The sequence below is a fragment of the Nasonia vitripennis genome, unplaced genomic scaffold (genome assembly GCF_009193385.2).
Source record: "Nasonia vitripennis strain AsymCx unplaced genomic scaffold, Nvit_psr_1.1 unplaced0244, whole genome shotgun sequence".
NCBI classification, from domain to species: domain Eukaryota; kingdom Metazoa; phylum Arthropoda; class Insecta; order Hymenoptera; family Pteromalidae; genus Nasonia; species Nasonia vitripennis.
Window position 1 is genome coordinate 242537 of NW_022280023.1, and position 18554 is coordinate 261090.

Sequence of the window (18554 nt, forward strand, 5' to 3'; positions counted from 1 at the left end):
CAACAAACGAGCGAAATGCAGCCTACGGGGAGAGAGCCGCGCGCTGCCTTAATTCCATGCTCTTCCACCGCAGACTATATTTTTCATATCCTGTGACCAACACACGTGACTGGAGAATTAGGCTAGAATTTTTGAGAATAGTAAACAAGAACATGCTCAATGGCTACCCATTCTCTGTCATCGATTACATTTAAAATCAACAAAAGAGCGAATTGCAGCCTACGGGGTGAGAGCCGCGCGCGGTGTTCATTCTTTGCTGTCCTCCGCAGACTCTTCTTACATATCCTGTGACTGACACACGTGACTGGAAAATTGGGCTAGACGTTTTGAGAAAAGTAAACTAGAACAAGCCTAATAACTACACGTTTTCTGTCATCGATTGCATTTAAAATCAACAAACGAGTGAATTGCAGCCTACGGGAGGAGAGCCGCGCACTGCGTTAATTCCTTGCTTTCGCCCCGCATACACTTCTTTCATATCCTGTGACTGATACACGTGACTGGAGAATTCGGCTGGACATTTTGAGAATAGTAAACAAGAATATGTTCAATGGCTACCCGTTCTCTGTGATCGATTACATTAAAAATCAACAAACGATTTTATTGCAGCCTACGGAAGGAGACCCGCGCGCTGCGTTAATTCCTTGCTCTTCCACCGCAGACTATATTTTTCATATCCTGTGACCAACACACGTGACTGGAGAATTCGGCTAGAATTTTTGAGAATAGTAAACAAGAACATGCTCAATGGCTACCCATTCTCTGTCATCGATTACATTTAAAATCAACAAAAGAGCGAATTGCAGCCTACGGGGTGAGAGCCGCGCGCGGTGTTCATTCTTTGCTGTCCTCCGCAGACTCTTCTTACATATCCTGTGACTGACACACGTGACTGGAGAATTCGGCTAGAATTTTTGAGAATAGTAAACAAGAACATGCTCAATGGCTACCCGTTCGCTGTCATCGATTACATTTAAAAGCAACAAACGAGTTTATTGCATCCTACGGGAGGAGAGCCGCGTACTGCGTTAATTCCTTGCTCTTCCACCGCAGACTATATTTTTACATATCCTGTGACCGAAACACGTGACTGGAAAATTGGGCTAGACTTTTTGAGAAAAGTAAACTAGAACAAGCCTAATGACTACCCGTTTTCTGTCATCGATTGCATTTAAAATCAACAAACGAGTGAATTGCAGCCTACGGGAGGAGAGCCGCGCACTGCATTAATTCCATGCTCTCGCCCCGCAAACACTTCTTTCATATCCTGTGACTGACACACGTGGCTGGAGAATTCGGCTAGACATTTTGAGAATAGAAAACAAGAACATGCTCAATGGCTACCCGTTCTCTGTGATCGATAACATTTAAAATCAACAAACGAGCGAATTGCAGCCTACGGGGTGAGAGCCGCGCACTGCGTTAATTCCTTGCGCTTCCACCGCAGACTCTTCTTTCATATCCTGTAACTGACACACGTGACTGGAGAATTCGGCTGGACATTTTGAGAATAGTAAACTAGAACAAGCTTAATGTATATCCGCTCTCAGTCATCGATTAAATTTAAAATCAACAAACGAGCGAAATGCAGCCTACGGGGAGAGAGCCGCGCACTGCGTTAATTCCTTGCGCTTCCACCGCAGACTCTTCTTTCATATCCTGTAACTGACACACGTGACTGGAGAATTCGGCTGGACATTTTGAGAATAGTAAACTAGAACAAGCTTAATGTATATCCGCTCTCAGTCATCCATTAAATTTAAAATCAACAAACGAGCGAAATGCAGCCTACGGGGAGAGAGCCGCGCGCTGCCTTAATTCCATGCTCTTCCACCGCAGACTATATTTTTCATATCCTGTGACCAACACACGTGACTGGAGAATTAGGCTAGAATTTTTGAGAATAGTAAACAAGAACATGCTCAATGGCTACCCATTCTCTGTCATCGATTACATTTAAAATCAACAAAAGAGCGAATTGCAGCCTACGGGGTGAGAGCCGCGCGCGGTGTTCATTCTTTGCTGTCCTCCGCAGACTCTTCTTACATATCCTGTGACTGACACACGTGACTGGAAAATTGGGCTAGACGTTTTGAGAAAAGTAAACTAGAACAAGCCTAATGACTACACGTTTTCTGTCATCGATTGCATTTAAAATCAACAAACGAGTGAATTGCAGCCTACGGGAGGAGAGCCGCGCACTGCGTTAATTCCTTGCTTTCGCCCCGCATACACTTCTTTCATATCCTGTGACTGATACACGTGACTGGAGAATTCGGCTGGACATTTTGAGAATAGTAAACAAGAATATGTTCAATGGCTACCCGTTCTCTGTGATCGATTACATTAAAAATCAACAAACGATTTTATTGCAGCCTACGGAAGGAGACCCGCGCGCTGCGTTAATTCCTTGCTCTTCCACCGCAGACTATATTTTTCATATCCTGTGACCAACACACGTGACTGGAGAATTCGGCTAGAATTTTTGAGAATAGTAAACAAGAACATGCTCAATGGCTACCCATTCTCTGTCATCGATTACATTTAAAATCAACAAAAGAGCGAATTGCAGCCTACGGGGTGAGAGCCGCGCGCGGTGTTCATTCTTTGCTGTCCTCCGCAGACTCTTCTTACATATCCTGTGACTGACACACGTGACTGGAGAATTCGGCTAGAATTTTTGAGAATAGTAAACAAGAACATGCTCAATGGCTACCCGTTCGCTGTCATCGATTACATTTAAAAGCAACAAACGAGTTTATTGCATCCTACGGGAGGAGAGCCGCGCGCAGCGTTAATTCCTTGCTCTCCCCCCGTAGACTATATTTTTACATATCCTGTGACCGAAACACGTGACTGGAAAATTTGGCTAGACTTTTTGAGAAAAGTAAACTAGAACAAGCCTAATGACTACACGTTTTCTGTCATCGATTGCATTTAAAATCAACAAACGAGTGAATTGCAGCCTACGGGAGGAGAGCCGCGCACTGCGTTAATTCCTTGCTTTCGCCCCGCATACACTTCTTTCATATCCTGTGACTGATACACGTGACTGGAGAATTCGGCTGGACATTTTGAGAATAGTAAACAAGAATATGTTCAATGGCTACCCGTTCTCTGTGATCGATTACATTAAAAATCAACAAACGATTTTATTGCAGCCTACGGAAGGAGACCCGCGCGCTGCGTTAATTCCTTGCTCTTCCACCGCAGTCTTTAATTTCATTTCCTGTGGCTGACACGCGTGACTGGAAAATACAGTTAGATTTTTGCAAAATAATTTAACTAATAGACCATAAAGTCAATTTAATAATTTTTATAAGGTTAATAATTGAAGGACAAATTCAAAACTTTTTGGACGTTGATAATGCTTACGTGTCATAAATATAGTAAATAGCAATTCGAATATCGTAAATTGTGCTTAGCAACCGAGTCAACAACTCCGCGGTTGTTGTTATTTTAGTTAGTCTCGAGCTGACAACAATCTATGATATAATTGAACTTTTTCATTTCCATTCCGATTAAGCTCTTCATCGTGAATTAAATTGTTGTAAGCAATATAGCTGCTTATATATGTATTGATGCTGATTCTAGTTTCTCTTTATACAATATTTATTTAAAATATATGAGTCTTTTTCACTACAATATACTCCAGCTAAATAATACATAACGCAAAAATATATAAATCGTTTTATATGTATAATCCTATAACAAGAGACTTGTTTCTAAACAACTATATAAATAAACTCTAAAAGAGTCCGACGCACCAATCTTACCTACAATCTCCGCACCCTTAAAATTCACCCATTCATATATCATATATACCTCTCGCAAAAATAAAAGTAAAAATCCTAGCTCCAATATCCCATTTTTGTCACTATATAAACCGCACCTGTGTCCACACAGACTCGCGCATAATAATACAATATCAATCACAATATTGTAGTGTCAAAGAATGATCTTATACCGACAAGGTTCACGAGCGCGTATGTATGAAATACATAACTTCCTTCTGGAACTTTTTGTTATGTCCCTCGGCTGATGAATAAGGTTTTTTAAGGGAAAATAAGTGAGTGTGCCAATACCAGTTCAATAATGATGTGCGTAGGGAGTGAAAGAGAAAAGAGTGCTCGCGTCTAGAATTGTAAAGTAGACTTTAACACTTACCTATATGGTAATCTCCTCAGGTTCGGTTGCCTGCTACTGTCCATTCGATGTTATCCGTCATAGCTCTGCTTCCCTGTTGCTATTGTTACGGGGAGGGAGCGAGAGAGAGAGAGGTGCGTGTTCGGGGTTTGCGGTTGTACCGTCAAAGGTTCAAGCCCAAAGACTTGGAGAACGGTGCAGTCGGGTTTATTAGGAGAAAGAATAAGTCCTGCTTGATGTGTACTCTTGTTTATTCGTATAGGAAGAGAGAGACGTGAGTGTCTTGGGTCGCTGCTCCCGCGGAACTAACTCGCGAGTCGCCCGCGCTCGGACAATTAGCCTCGCGACAACTCGTCATCGATGATAAGAAGGGCATCAGATAGCATCCTCTCGGTTCATCTGAGCTTGCTATGCTAAATATTGAAACAATTTATTCGTTTTGAAGAAACCACGTGCCAATGAATTGGCAGTGGGTTTTTTATGGGGTATAGAAGCTATTGATTATTGATTAATATTAGAGACATTTTTATTATGAGATGGAGGTAATGTCGCATATCAATAAATTGGCTCCCGCGAGTAATAACTACCCGTTAAGTTTTCGAACGTGCGTTTAGCTACTTTTTCCTCATCTGTTACAGTTAAATTATTATCAATAATTGGAAGGCCGCGCACATTGCTTGCTCTCTCTTCCTCCTTGCGCACAACCGAATCAAGTGTACAGCGCATCGAGCAAATTAAGCCGAAACCTCATTTTCGCCCGCAAAACATTTTTTTATGGGCGCAGCCGCCGCCTCACTCAATCTTCGTTTACGTCTCCTCTTCCTTCTATACCCGTTGTAGTTAGTCTCGCAAATTTTTCGCTGTCGCAGGATTGCGCGCTATGCGACGTTGCGATATAGAGAGCCCTGAAAAGAGCGGCCCTGATAACGTGCTCAATAAATACATGATCGAGAGTTAAGCATGAATTTGATTTTTATAGATATATAGCACGGAGATGCCTCGCTAGCATAACGGGCGCACTCGAGTCTCAATCCCCTATGGCTGCTGCTATTATTCACCAGATAATCAGAGAAAGAGAGAGAGAGAGAGAGAGAGAGAGAGAGAGAGAGAGAGAGAGAGAGAGAGAGAGAGAGTGAGAGAGAGAAAGAGAGAGAGAGAAAGAGAGAGAGAGAGAGAGAGAGAGAGAGAGAGAGAGAGAAAGAGAGAGAGAGAGAGTTTTAACCTCCAATCCCTTTACTCGTACCCTTTCATGCAGTTACACGTGCGTGGAAATGTTTTGGCGCGTGCGCGGCGGGATATATCTGTGTGTCAAAGTGTGCCAAACTGTGCTATACTGTGCCATACTTTGTCAAAAAAGAGATGTTTGTTTCCGAAAAACCCATGTGTGTCAAAGTGTGCCAAAGTGTGCCAAGGTGTGCCAACGTGTGCCAAAGTGCAGCAAATTTCCGAATTTGATAACTTTGGCACATTTTGGCACATTATGGCACACTTTGGCACACCCAATTATTTCCACTAGGGTATGTATTATATTCAAAGACTTTGAAAAAGAAAGAGATGAATGCAAAAATTAAGGAAGTGATTAACAGCACAAACGAACCATCAATTCAATATGAGAATTTAAAAGTACAACAGCAGATGTTACTTAACCTCTTTGCAGATAAAGAAAAAGGGACTTATATCAGGGACATTACAAAGCCTCTAAATGGGTTTGTATTGGACAATATTTATAGTCTTATAAGCCGAAAGGAAAGAGAACTACTTCCAGGTATAAATACTTCAATGCTGTACATTGGATTAAAAAAGAGTTGCACTGCACTGCATATCGAAGATGATAGTTTATGCAGTCTCAATGTACACTTGGACGGAGAACCCAAATTGTGGATAGTAATTGACAGAGCTTTCAGAGGTAAGTTAACGAAAATGTTTGCTGAGCATTTGACCAAATTGAAAAATGAATGTGTGTGTCCTCAAACCCTCGGGCACAAGTTTTATATGATAACCCCATCATTATTAAAAAAATGGGGCATACCATATAAAATTGTTGTACAATATCCAGGGGATTTATTTTTTGTTCGAAGTGGTGTATACCACGCTGTTTTGAATTTAGGACGTTCTGGTGCAGAAGCTGTGAACATCGGCAGCGATCTTTGGAACGCTGAATATGATTCACCGGTTTGTAATTGCAAAGATAATAAGCGTAAAGAAGTTGGTAAAGATAATTCGATTGTTTATAATATTACTCCATTGAAACGAAAACTGCATTCATGCCTTGAAAGAAACTGTAACAAACTGTTTGAGTATAAAACTCAATTAACTCAACATATGAAAAAGGTACATGAATTAGTTGAACAATTGTGCTCATGTGATGCATGCAAAAAAAGCAATTTGAGTCGTCACATAAAGTTTCATGACAATGAGAAACAAACATGCAGAACATGTGGTAAACAAGTGCGTAATCTATATAAACATGAGCAAGATGTGCACTCTTCTAAAAGGATGAGGTGCGAAAAGTGTAAAAAATATATAAGGAGTGGATCAATGAAAGGGCACGTTGCTACTTGTGGTTCAGTTTGTACCATTTGTGATCGAAAATTTACGTCTAAGAGATATTTGACGCAACATATTAATCACAAACATTGACATATTGTAAAATATTAATAATACAATTGAAATATAAATAAAACTTTTCTTTTGTAGTTGCCCTGTACTCAATTCCAACTTATTCAGATCCACAATATTTTGTATTATTTTTTAATTGCTCCTTCAGCAAAATAATCAAGATTGAAAATATTTAAAAAAGCATTAACATTGTATATTTAAATAATATTTTATCTATTGGAACTATAAATTTAGTTGAAGGAAGCTACGTGCCAATGAATTGGCAGCGGTTTTTATCTTTGCGTTAACATGAGATTGCGTGAATATTAATTTACTAAAATAATGACATTTATATTTAAATATTTTGTAACCAAAATGTCTGAAGTTTTTACTGACTTTAAGATTTGATCTCATACAAGTGTATACCGTATATGCATTGAAATGTCGTGATTTTAATAAATTTGAATAATAATTAGTTATAATCTAATGTTATCATAGCCCATACCTTACATACTTCCTCACACCTCGTTCGCACTACACATTTCACTAGTCACTTTCACTTTGGCTGCTGCAGGTAGGACCCATGCAAGAATCCTCGCATGTGTCGCAGCTGGGACTTGTTGCCTCTGTTAAGGTTTCCTTATTCTCCCTCCACTGCTGCGTTGTTTGTGAGGTAGATTGGAATGGTGCAGCTTGGGTAATTGATCCGGTCGAATTCACAGGTGCCATGTGCACGTGTACCACGACATTGGATTTAACTATTGGTTTGTTGCTCTTGCTGCAGAATCTTGAATTTATCATGGATTTTGTATTGGCACATGTTCTGCAAACGAACAGCGGTTCTTGCTATATTTCGTGCCTTGCCATGCATGAATTATGTGTATGATTACTGCATAATCTGCATATCCACCACTGTTCATTTCGAACATCCATGTTTTCTTCTGCTTCCTCCTCCTTTGATTTCCTGAATCTGGTGCCGCACCTCACGCACTGTGTACCCTGCTGTATAGATGGGACCGCAAAGGATTCTCTTTCGGCCGCTAGCCGTTTTATGGCCGAGACTGAATTGTCTATGCGGGAGGCGAGCGGTACGCTTTCCGAACTGCGCTCATCACTGCTGCTATACTTTACAACATCCGGGTTTGGAAATGCATCCCTATGTGCGCACATTTTTGCTTTACAAAGAAATTAACTTTTCACTACTTTCTTCAATTTTTCCTTCTCACTATGCCGTTTTTGCTTTAATTTTCTCTTTTCCTCTCTCCTTACTCTCCTACGTGCACTTTTCTTTTTCTTGATTGTATTTTCACTAGCGCTACTTGCAGATTGGTTGGATATAGTCTCTGTGTAAATTGCGGCCTTGCCCTGTGTGCCACTAGTTGGCGGGACAGGTTGCAGTGTCTTCTCCTCCTCTTCTTCTACTTTCTTTAAAATGTTGTTTGCAATAAGTTTCAAGTTTAGCATGGACACTCTCAAATTGCAGACGGCGGCCTCCAGCATGTTCTTGGTTGCGGTGTCGTTAAGCGTTAGGTCTTCCAGTAATGTTGATTGAATTTCGAGAGAGTCGATGACTTCACGTATATGCTGCATTTTCTCCATGTTGGCTAGGAACGTTCGAGCGATGTATTGCGTGTGATGGTTCGAGGAGTACTGATTTTTCTGAGGCTCGTCAGTGTTTATAAAATCGGGCAGAGCATAGTGTGTTTTCTTTTTATGCTGAGGGTTCGAGTTGTCGAAGAGCTCCCTGATTCTGGGTATAGTTGACATCCGACGCCCGCAATGGGATCGGCATAGGTGCACTTATCGCCCATGGAATTTGAGGGTCGTAAAGCGGCTGCATTCTTTCTTGGCTGTTTATTCTGCTCAAGTCGAGTCTTATAATATGGCTGTTTGTCGCGTTTTCCGGTGTGGCTGAAACTATTAATAATTTTAGTATTCGGAACCTCCCCGGGATCGCGCATTTCAAAACTATGATTACATTTTACACAAGTAAATTCAACAAGCGTCAACATCGAGCTAATACAAGTCGCTGAATTCCGAGAAGTCATGGTAATAGAATGTAAAATAGAAATACACCGAACAGTATCAAGCTGTGGAATCTTCGGACATCTTATTCCTACAGAAAATGGAGAGCAAGAATATATTTACGAAATAAGCCATGAACAATGTAAACTTATTCATGATACAGAAATTTTTAAGTATGATAATATTCGCACAATAGCAAATTTAAAGGTAAATTCAACAATTACAAAAGGAGTAGATTTTGCCGGAAGTGCAGAGGGTAACTCGTGCTCAGGCGCATCTTACGCTGATAGTTTTGGATCATGGAATAATGTATTTGTTCATGGCTTAATTAAAATAACATTAATTCAAAATAGTGCTAAGGTTAGTTTAAAAAATGATAAATTAAGATTAAGCTCAGGAACGGTGTGCAAATTTTCAGAAAAACATTGTATAGATAAGGAAGGCGGAAGGGGAAAGAACTTTGGGAAGTTTTACCGCAAGGGGAGTGTTTTAGAAACTCTTTTGATATTCTTTTGGCACATGCTTATTGAAAAACTGATCACATGTGGGTCGTTTTCATCTGTGTTTATCATGATACTTATAATCCTGCATATTGGAAAAATGATCATCGATACCATTATTAGAGGCTACACGTTATACACGATTTTTGGATGGTCAATACATCTATGTGGAGCCATTTTCAGCTCAGTAACGCATTTATTGACAACACTGGAAAATACAAGCAGCATAAAAGAGCAAAGCCATATGAATAAAAGAAAGAACAGAGTTTATGAAGAAACAGAATTACAAGAAATAAAGATTACCGCTCCAATATCCGCCCCAGTGCCACCACCTATTCCTTTACGCCCACCACATACAAATACCTATACAAGCAAGATCACAGCACCGAAAATTCAGACACAATCTAAGGATAGTATATCATTATTTTCATTAACACCATTATAAAAAAAAATCTATTATTGTATAAAATCCCTATAATGTTATTCTACGTATACAACAAAATAGGTATACAAAATTTATATTTTATGAATATTGGTAGTTTATAGATATTTAAGACAAATGTTAAAGCTCCGATTATATTATTCTGCATATATGTGTTAAAATAAACTGATGTTTTTAATGAATGTTATGTGAAATGATATCTTTAAGATATTTAAGTATATAAATAAAATTCCAGCATATTTAGTAATTTAAATATAAAACAGTAGAAATGATAATTAATAAAAGAAAACTATTCTTGAAATTATAGAGTAAATGAGTTGGAATTTTAAGTGAATAAAATTATTGTTAAAATATGTTAGAATTTTAAGGATAAAATTAAACCGCTAGTTAATTTTAGTTAATATTACAATAAAGTTGCCATTGTACCAATGGGCAACCAGCTAGTTGTGGGGGTGTGACGTCCTGCGACGTATTGCATTTAAGCAATATCAGGGGTGTCGTTACGAAGCCGAAAAACTGACGACTTAGATTAATAAGTAGATCAGCGAGGTTAATGAGTATCCCCCGAATACGTCGAGCGGACAGTTGTAATTTTACACTCGATCTGGACTCTTGTACGACGCTCCTATCCGTCGACAAGAGTTATCCAGGTTTAAGTCGCGATTCCGATACTTATAAAACTTTATCTTGAATAAATCGTGAACGTCAATTAATTACAAGTATTTTCATTTAAATAAATCCATCCTGTATAAGCCTGGCTACAGTACAGCAGCAGAGTTTCCAGCCCAAGCAGTTAAACACAAGTAAGTAAAATTCAGTAAATAATTATAGATCAGAGTAGTGACTTAACAATTCAATTTCCATAAGTATTTTTTCCTACTATCACTATTTATGGATACTCCCTCTGGAATTTCCATGTAAATATCTTCAGATAATTCCCCATACAAGAAAGCTGTCTCTATATCCAGCTGTTTGATTTTATAATTGAATTTGTTAGCAATCGAGAAAAAGGCTCTTATCAGCGACATACATGATACTGGAGCATATGTCTCACGTAAGTCGTAGACGTTTTTATATTTAAACCCTGGAATAACTAGTCTACCTTTGAACTTTATTTGACCCTGTTCATCCACCTTCCTTTTGAAAACCCATCTAGAATCTATAATATTTCTATAATATTCGGTTTGTGATCTTTCATTGATACATTGGAACGTTCTACTACAGTATATACTTGTTTGTCTCTAATAGCATTTAATTCGTTATTAATTGCTTCTATCCAGGATTCTTTATCTGATGAATTTAGCGCTTCTCGATACGTTTGAGGGTCTCCTTGAATTTTATTTTTAGCTAAGAGTGCATGGTACCTCAGATCACTATACTCTCGATCAAAGTCTAATTTTTCCGTATCAGGATTTTCGCTCAAGAAGAATAGCGCTTCGGGATTCTTCTTGGGTCTCCCCCTTTTCCATTTAACATTCGGTACCACTGCTTCTTTTTCAACTACTGTTTTTATTGGTTCTGACACCAAACTATCGGATTCGCCTATCTCCATTTCAGATTCAAAAGTTAAGTCAGACTCATTTATATCTATCTTTTCATTAGAGAAATCTTTATACGTTAGATTTTCTACAAATCTTACATGTTTACAGTCATACAATTTGCCCTCTTTCGGCACTAAAATCGTATACCCTGTTCTCAAGTAACCTACTAAAAATCCTAGTTTCGCTTGGGGCGAGAACTTAGTATTAGTATTACGAGCGATTTTCATATAAGTAGCACAGCCAAAACGTTTGACTTGGCTCACACATTCAGACTGATTCGGAAGAATTTTACCAAGTGGTGATTTCATATCTGTAGATTTGTGAGGTGTACGGTTGTATATATACACAGCTGTCTTAACAACAAGATCCCAATATGAATGTGGTAAGCCAGAATCCAACATCATTACTCTTACTTTATTTTCTAATGTCCGATTAAACCTCTCGGCAACACCGTTGTGTTGGGGTGTATCGGGACAGGCTAATTGCCAATCAGCTCCGTATTTATCTAATACACCTTTGGTAGCTTCGCAAACAAACTCGGTTCCCTTATCGCATCTCAGATAGCAGAATTATTCGTCTGAGCCAATCAGATTTCTCATGCTTTGTATAAAAGACTCTAAGTGCTCTGGCACTTCAGTTTTACTCTGCATTGGGAATGCCAGCGCTGCTCTGGTAGCATCATCAATTAGTACTAACACAAATTTGAATTTATTTGGATGTGACATTGGGCTAATGGGTCCCATAGTGTCAGCATGAATAATCTGTAACGGTTTAGACGCCCTATTCCTGATTTTGTTAAAAGAGAATTTGACACTATTAGCTTCTAGGCATGCTTTACAATTTTGGATATTCGTGTCTTTATTAATTTCATTAGTGTTCATTACTTTTCCATTATCCTTTGACAGAGCTAACAGATACTGCTTGGATGCATGACCCAGCCTAATGTGCCATAGCATGGCTACAGAAATATCTTTATCATCTGTTTGAGCAGCATCAGTGGTTTCGGTGCTATCCTTTTGATTACTTTCTACTGAGTGAGTCTTTCTATTCTTGGTTGTATTCAGAAATTCGGTGTCAGATTCTACAATTTTGCTTATTTCTTTTGAACTTAAATTAACTTTCTCTACCTTAATCGTCCAGAAAGGTTTGTCATAACTACCTGTTAATAGGATTTTATCCAGTTCGGGATCATAAATGTTAATTATTTTATTATTTAAATAGACTTCAAGTCCTTGATCTACAAACCTTCTAAGAGACAGCAGATTGTAAGACAAGTCCTTCGAATATAGTATATTATTTAATTCGAAAATGGCATCATTTTCAGTTACGATTATAGTGGTCCCGGTACCATCTGTTCTGAATGTACTATCTTTGTTCGCACAATCTATATTTGTAACTGTCTGATCATTATAATTTTCGAAATACATTTTGGTTTTGCTCATGTGCTCTGTAGCACCTGAATCCGCAATAAAGTCTAATATCATCCTTTTACCTTCGTAATTATCGGCGATAGCCTGGAGAGAAGTTCCTTGACCTGCCTGATCCTGCTGCTGAGAGTAGGTGCCTCGTCTAGAAGGACATCCTCGGCCGCGACCGCGTCTTCTAGGGAACCCTCTAGCACCTCTTGTAGGCGCTGTAACCGCAGGTCCTGCCTGAGTCGTCGTGGGCCTGCTATTCTGGCTGCCTCGATGGCCAGCCCTGGCACCACGGCCTGACACTTTCCTTTCTTTGCAGGAGGCTCAAAGCCAGAGCCACCAGCTGTCGATCGCTGCAAATCGGCCTTCCTCTTGTTGCAATCGTTTGCCAGGTGACTGCCTAACTTAAGGCAATAGTAGCATTGACGCAAGCCCGGATGGGGACATTGAGACTGAATGTGGCCCTCCATACCGCACCCACGGCAGATTTGACGACCTGTCCCTGGTATGGCCTTGACAAAGGCCTTGGCTGCCGGTGGTGCGAACTCTCGTTGAGGTTTCGTTGATTCTACCTGCAGAAGATAATTCTTTAGTTTTTCACATGACATTTCCATGGAAGTAGTTTCTTTAAACAAGCAGTCGGTTGTATTAATTTCTGGTACCGCCTCTGCCACCGCTTGTAAAAAATAATCATGTTTTTCCTTTTCTGACAATTTACCCGCATTCGGAATGTTTTCGAATGCTCTCACCTTCTCCTGGAACCTGTCATAGAAATTAGACGCGTTCTCTTTGCTAGGCACATATTTAATAGTTAATAGTTCCTTTCTGGCCGTGATACTAGTCGTCTTGGACTCGTATCTTTTAACCTCTTTGAGTTTACTTAAAATTTCTTTTGGTTCTGTCAGATTTATTATTTTTTAATAATAATATATAATAAGTGACGTCTATTCGATTGATCAATATATCTCGAACCTTAAACTTGTCTTCAGTTCTCTTTGATTCATCAAAAGTCAAGTTTGACGTCACTAAATCGTCTAGTACATAGTACAATTTCTTTATTCTAAGTTCTGACTTCAGGTAATCTTCAAACATCTCGAATCTGGAGTTTACCGACAGTTTATAATTACGAGACACTTGACTGTCTCTGCTATTCAATTCAATTTTGAGTTGATCCGACAAATTCAAAACGCTATTGTCTCTAATTGTTTTATCTTTTTCTCTTTCCTTTTCTAGTAAGAGGATTTTGACTCTATTCTCTATTACTTCATTCATAAAGTTAAACGGAATACTGTCCATGTTAATGGGTTGTATTAGATTGTTATCTTTTTCCTGTCTTACCTGATCATGAAGGGAATCAGACCTTTGAGGTCCTACCTGATGAGCAGCTCTGTTTGACATCGCTGCCTGCTTACTCAGCTGATCGAACATAGGTATTTCGAGGAAGCCATCATCCTGGCGCTTTTCCGATAATTTCGGTCTCTCATTCTGCTCGGTCTCTTCTACGATTTCTCCATCCTCGGAGGGTGAGCTCTGAGGTTGAGGAATCTGAACACGATCATCGTCGCGACTGCTCATGTCGATCTGCATGTCCATTAAGGTCATCCCATTTCCCTTTTCGAGTCGCCTGGCTAAGGGCGTGGACGCCGCTCTGGGCCAGATTTCGACTTGTTTAATTTTCCCTTTGAGGGCTGGCGTGGAGCTTCCAAAACCTGGACCAGAAGATATGGTTTCTTTGCCCTTGCTGGTGTCTGATGCGTTCTTTGTGTTTGGCGCCTTGAACTGCTGTTGCTGCTGCAGTTTGAACATTGTTGGGGCAGCCACCGAGGTCTCCTTGACATGATATTGACCAACAGCCTCCGTCGCAGCTGCCATCGACCCGTCAGTCGGTTGCAAGTTTTCTGTTGTCTCTTGCAACGCTCTGTTTGAGTTGGACTGACTCAAGAGTGGCATTGTGATACCACCGGGTTGTATCAACCCCTTGATAAGCATCTCTATGCCACTGAGAAATCTCTGGTTCTGCTCGTCCAGAAGGTCCATCACCTCTCCACGGGTTATAATCTCCGGTGAATAGACCAGCGAAAAGTTGAAAAGCCTCTCCACTGGTGGCCAGACTCTGTCGATGAGTGTCTTCTCCTCCGTCGTCAGCGCGTCGTCGAACCGGCGGATCTGAAACTCCGTTCTGAGGAAGTACAGGGTTCCATCATCTTTCCTCAAAAGTAGGACATTTTCTCTGAGATAGCTGTCTCCTGGTGCCTCGTTGGCCTCTGACCTCGACCATTCTCTTAGAATGACACGATGGAAGTCGCTGTTATCGGCACCTACTTTATTTTTCAATTTTGAGAAATATAATCCTGATTTCGCTTGTAGATCTATTACTGACTCTATGTCTCTTTCTATTTTTCTTATTTATAGGGGAGCGAATCTTTTCGCAGACTCTAGTCAGTCTCTGTCTGATAGGGCTGATTCTGATCGCTTGGTCTAATCTAGTGTGTAAGATTGTCCGAGTCTTAGGCAGAAGGTCTTTTCTGAATCTTACTCTATCAATGACATCCGGTCAATAAATTTATCGTAGTACTGTGTTGACTGAGATGACTTGAATTAAAACAGCTTGCTTAAAAAGATAAGCGAAAGCTGGGTACGCATTATGTGGGGCCCTCACAAATGCGATTTTTTAAGAACTGCAGTCCGATTTTAAAAGGCAACACAGGTTTTAATAAATACTTTTTTTTTAAATAAAAATGCTTGATTCAAGGTGACTAACTTAGATACTCTATGCTTTGATCTATTCAAAATGCTCTTTTAACTAGCATGATCTCGGTTCGAAACAATTATACCGCAAGCAAACAGTCAGCTGTTGCATGCCTATGTGAATCTAATGCGCACACATACAGACGTTCGCTCGTCGCGATGCGTTGCAAGGCGCCTCCGTATATATATCTTTATACGCGTACTATCATATGCTCATGGCATGCACACAGCACAAGGCTGCTGTAAGCGTAAGCGTATACTTACGCGCGCGGTCGCGATACACCACCACGCGCACGAGAAGTAGATACACCGCTCCCCTCCGCAACTCGGTAAGCGCGCCCTGCGGCCGAGAGAGAGAGAGAGAGAGAGAGAGAGAGAGAGAGAGAGAGAGAGAGAGAGAGAGAGAGAGAGAGAGAGCTCCTAGGCAGTGTCGCCACTCGAGCCGCTATATGCTCCCGACTTTGCTTGGTACTGGGACTCTTGGCTGGCTGATATTGCCTGCCCTGTTTATCACCATGTGCGCGCACTCGATAACGTTGCCGCTCACGTAGTGATAGAAGACGCTACTTCTACTTCCCCTTCTTCTTGTTTCATGCGATTGCCGCGCGCGCTCTCCTTAACCACGCGACGGGCAACTGGTGGTCGCACAGACAAGGATGCAAGATCACGATGCCGCCGCGGCGGCGGTCATTTTATCCACGAACTTTTACCTCCCCCCTTTTTTCGGTCCCTTGTCAAAGTTCTGAGAATTCTTGAATTTCTCGCGCGTTTCTTTCGCGATTTTTCCAGTTCAAACTGGTTTAGACCGGATATTTCTCGCGTTTCCTGAATTTTGACACTGAATTTTTGAGTTTCTCAATTCTAGAATTTTTGAAAAAAAAAAACACTTTAACGGGATTTTGCTTTTAATTTTCAATTTTTCCTTTTTCTATTCTTTCGATAGAAATGCATTTATCAAATTCACACACACGTTTACCGACTTTAATCTTTAAAAACAGATTATCCCGCACTGTAATTAATTTTTCACTCAAGTAGATACAAAATTACTCACTCTTATATGAGCCTGCTTTGATTATTTGTTGCATCTTGGCGCTTTTTTTCCCTGGCTTCCTCTCGGGATCCGCCATCTCCTCGTGGGTGATAACGAGTACGGGCGGCAATTGAATTACCACCCTTGAGTCCGATGCTGCTGCTCTTTTATCACTTGCACTTGCACATCGGCGTTCTCTCGGAACCGGGCGGCCCGCGACTCTTGGCGCTGACACACAAAGGCACTTCGCGAAACAAAAACCTCACGCCGTGGAAGTGTGGCTCACTCGGCCCATAACCTGTTAGGATCTGGTGAGTGAGGCTTAAATAAAAAGGCGGAGGTTCTCTATGAAAAACGGTTTGCTTTATTGAAAACAAAGAACCCGTGCTATCCCAAGGATGTGTGCTCTCTATGAGACTCCGTGACGGACTGACTGTGCGGGCGAGAGCGCTTCCGCGCAGCGAGCCCGCGCGTGCGCAGAGCTGGGATGGCCGGAGAGTCCCAAGTGCTCGCGTTATTTCTAACATTTTTAAATTTTTTAAAATTACTATTAGCTTTGTGAAACTCCGATAAAGATTTGGCTTTTTGTATGATGTCATGAAAACTTGAGCCTGTGCTGAGTGTATCAGTATGAATTTTGTGTAAATTATTTGCTTTGAGAGCTATCTTGCTCTCTATTATTTCGTTTAAATAAAAGGAAAAATTTTTGGCTTCCAGTGTACTGTTAAGTATAGTATAAATATCAATAGTTATGTTAGGGTAAAATATTTCAGTTGTTTGTAAGTTATAGGTTCTAGACGCAGTAAACCTTGATCTTTGGTATTGTACAAATAAGGTTTCGGAGTTGATAGTTGAAAATAGCCAGGTGTTTTGTTCGTTTAATTTGAGCCAATATGTATCGTGCAATTTAATTAATTTTATATTGCATTCCGTTATATTAATACTCGCGTCCTTGATGGAAAACTTTATTTCACAGGCCGCATTCTTTCTTATCCCGCGGACTGGTTCGGTATTTTTGCAAACTATAAGATCATTGAAATTTTTGCACTTTTTAAGATTTTCAGCTGTAATGGGAATGTAGTTGTGTTTATTTAGGCTAATAGCGAAAAATTGGGTTTCGGGCCAAATGTATGCGAAAGTATTTGATAGATTTTTCAGATTTTGTTTAATAGGAACTGGGGAAGCTCTGTATAGAAGATATTCTTGTAAGTCAAGTAGCGGTATCGAAAGGTGATCAATCAATTGATAGTTTCAATAGATTATTAATAAATCCGAGATTTTCATTATTTGAATTTTTGTGTCGATTTTGTCGCTGCTCGGAAAAATCGCATCCGGGACAGTTTCAGAGTATGTGTTGGCAAAATAAATTTAAGCAAATAGTATCCGATTATATGCATTATCGCAATATATTGCATTATAGTGGATATGCAAGGCAGCAGCTGATATTATAAGTTCATTACTACGAAGATTTGATAAAACATATTCACATTCATGCATTCATTTATAATGTAAAAATTCATACACGCATCGAACTATCTAAATTAAATGAAATAATTCATAAATTTCAATACTAAATACATTTCGGCTAAGTTCGAATATAAAATCTTATGCGTATATGTTTGCCTCTAGATTTTGATGAAAAATACATTCAGGTGCGTCTCAGTTTCTAATGTAGAAATTTGAAGGAATATTTAGGCATTTAGAATAAGGAAAAATGTCTCACAATTTTGACGCAAAACATGCTTTAGTCAAGTTATAATTCAAAAGGTTCACGCGTCGCGTTAAGCATGTTGCATGAGAGAGTTGATGCGTGCATATTCTTGCCGCGATAAGCGCGTAACACAGCGATGTATATTATACGTTTATTTATACGAAAATATTTCCAAACACATCTTAATTTATATTGTGAAAATTCGAGTAACTATCAGAGTATCTTAAACAGGAAAAATATCTCACGTTTTCTAAGGCAAAACATGCTTTAACCAAGTTACAATACATAAAATTCACGCGCCGCACCTATCATGTTGCAATTAGTATAATGTGCTAGGATAGCCTGATGCGTATATATTTGTGCCGCAATAAGCACACAGTGCAGCAATGCTCATTGTT

At 39.9% G+C, this 18554-nt stretch overlaps 1 protein-coding gene across 3 annotated transcripts in view; it reads right to left on the bottom strand.

Moving 5' to 3' along the window:
• The window catches only part of LOC116418336, a 119834-nt gene that overhangs the window by 81739 nt on the left and 19541 nt on the right, over positions 1-18554 (bottom strand). The window contains exon 1 of one of the 3 annotated variants that reach the window (XR_004228354.1): positions 4168-4882. The exons of the other annotated variants lie outside the window; for them this stretch is intronic. The gene's annotated coding sequence lies outside the window, so the exon portion shown is untranslated. Of the gene's footprint in view, positions 1-4167; positions 4883-18554 lie in introns of those variants that run through there. 3 annotated transcript variants of the gene reach the window in all.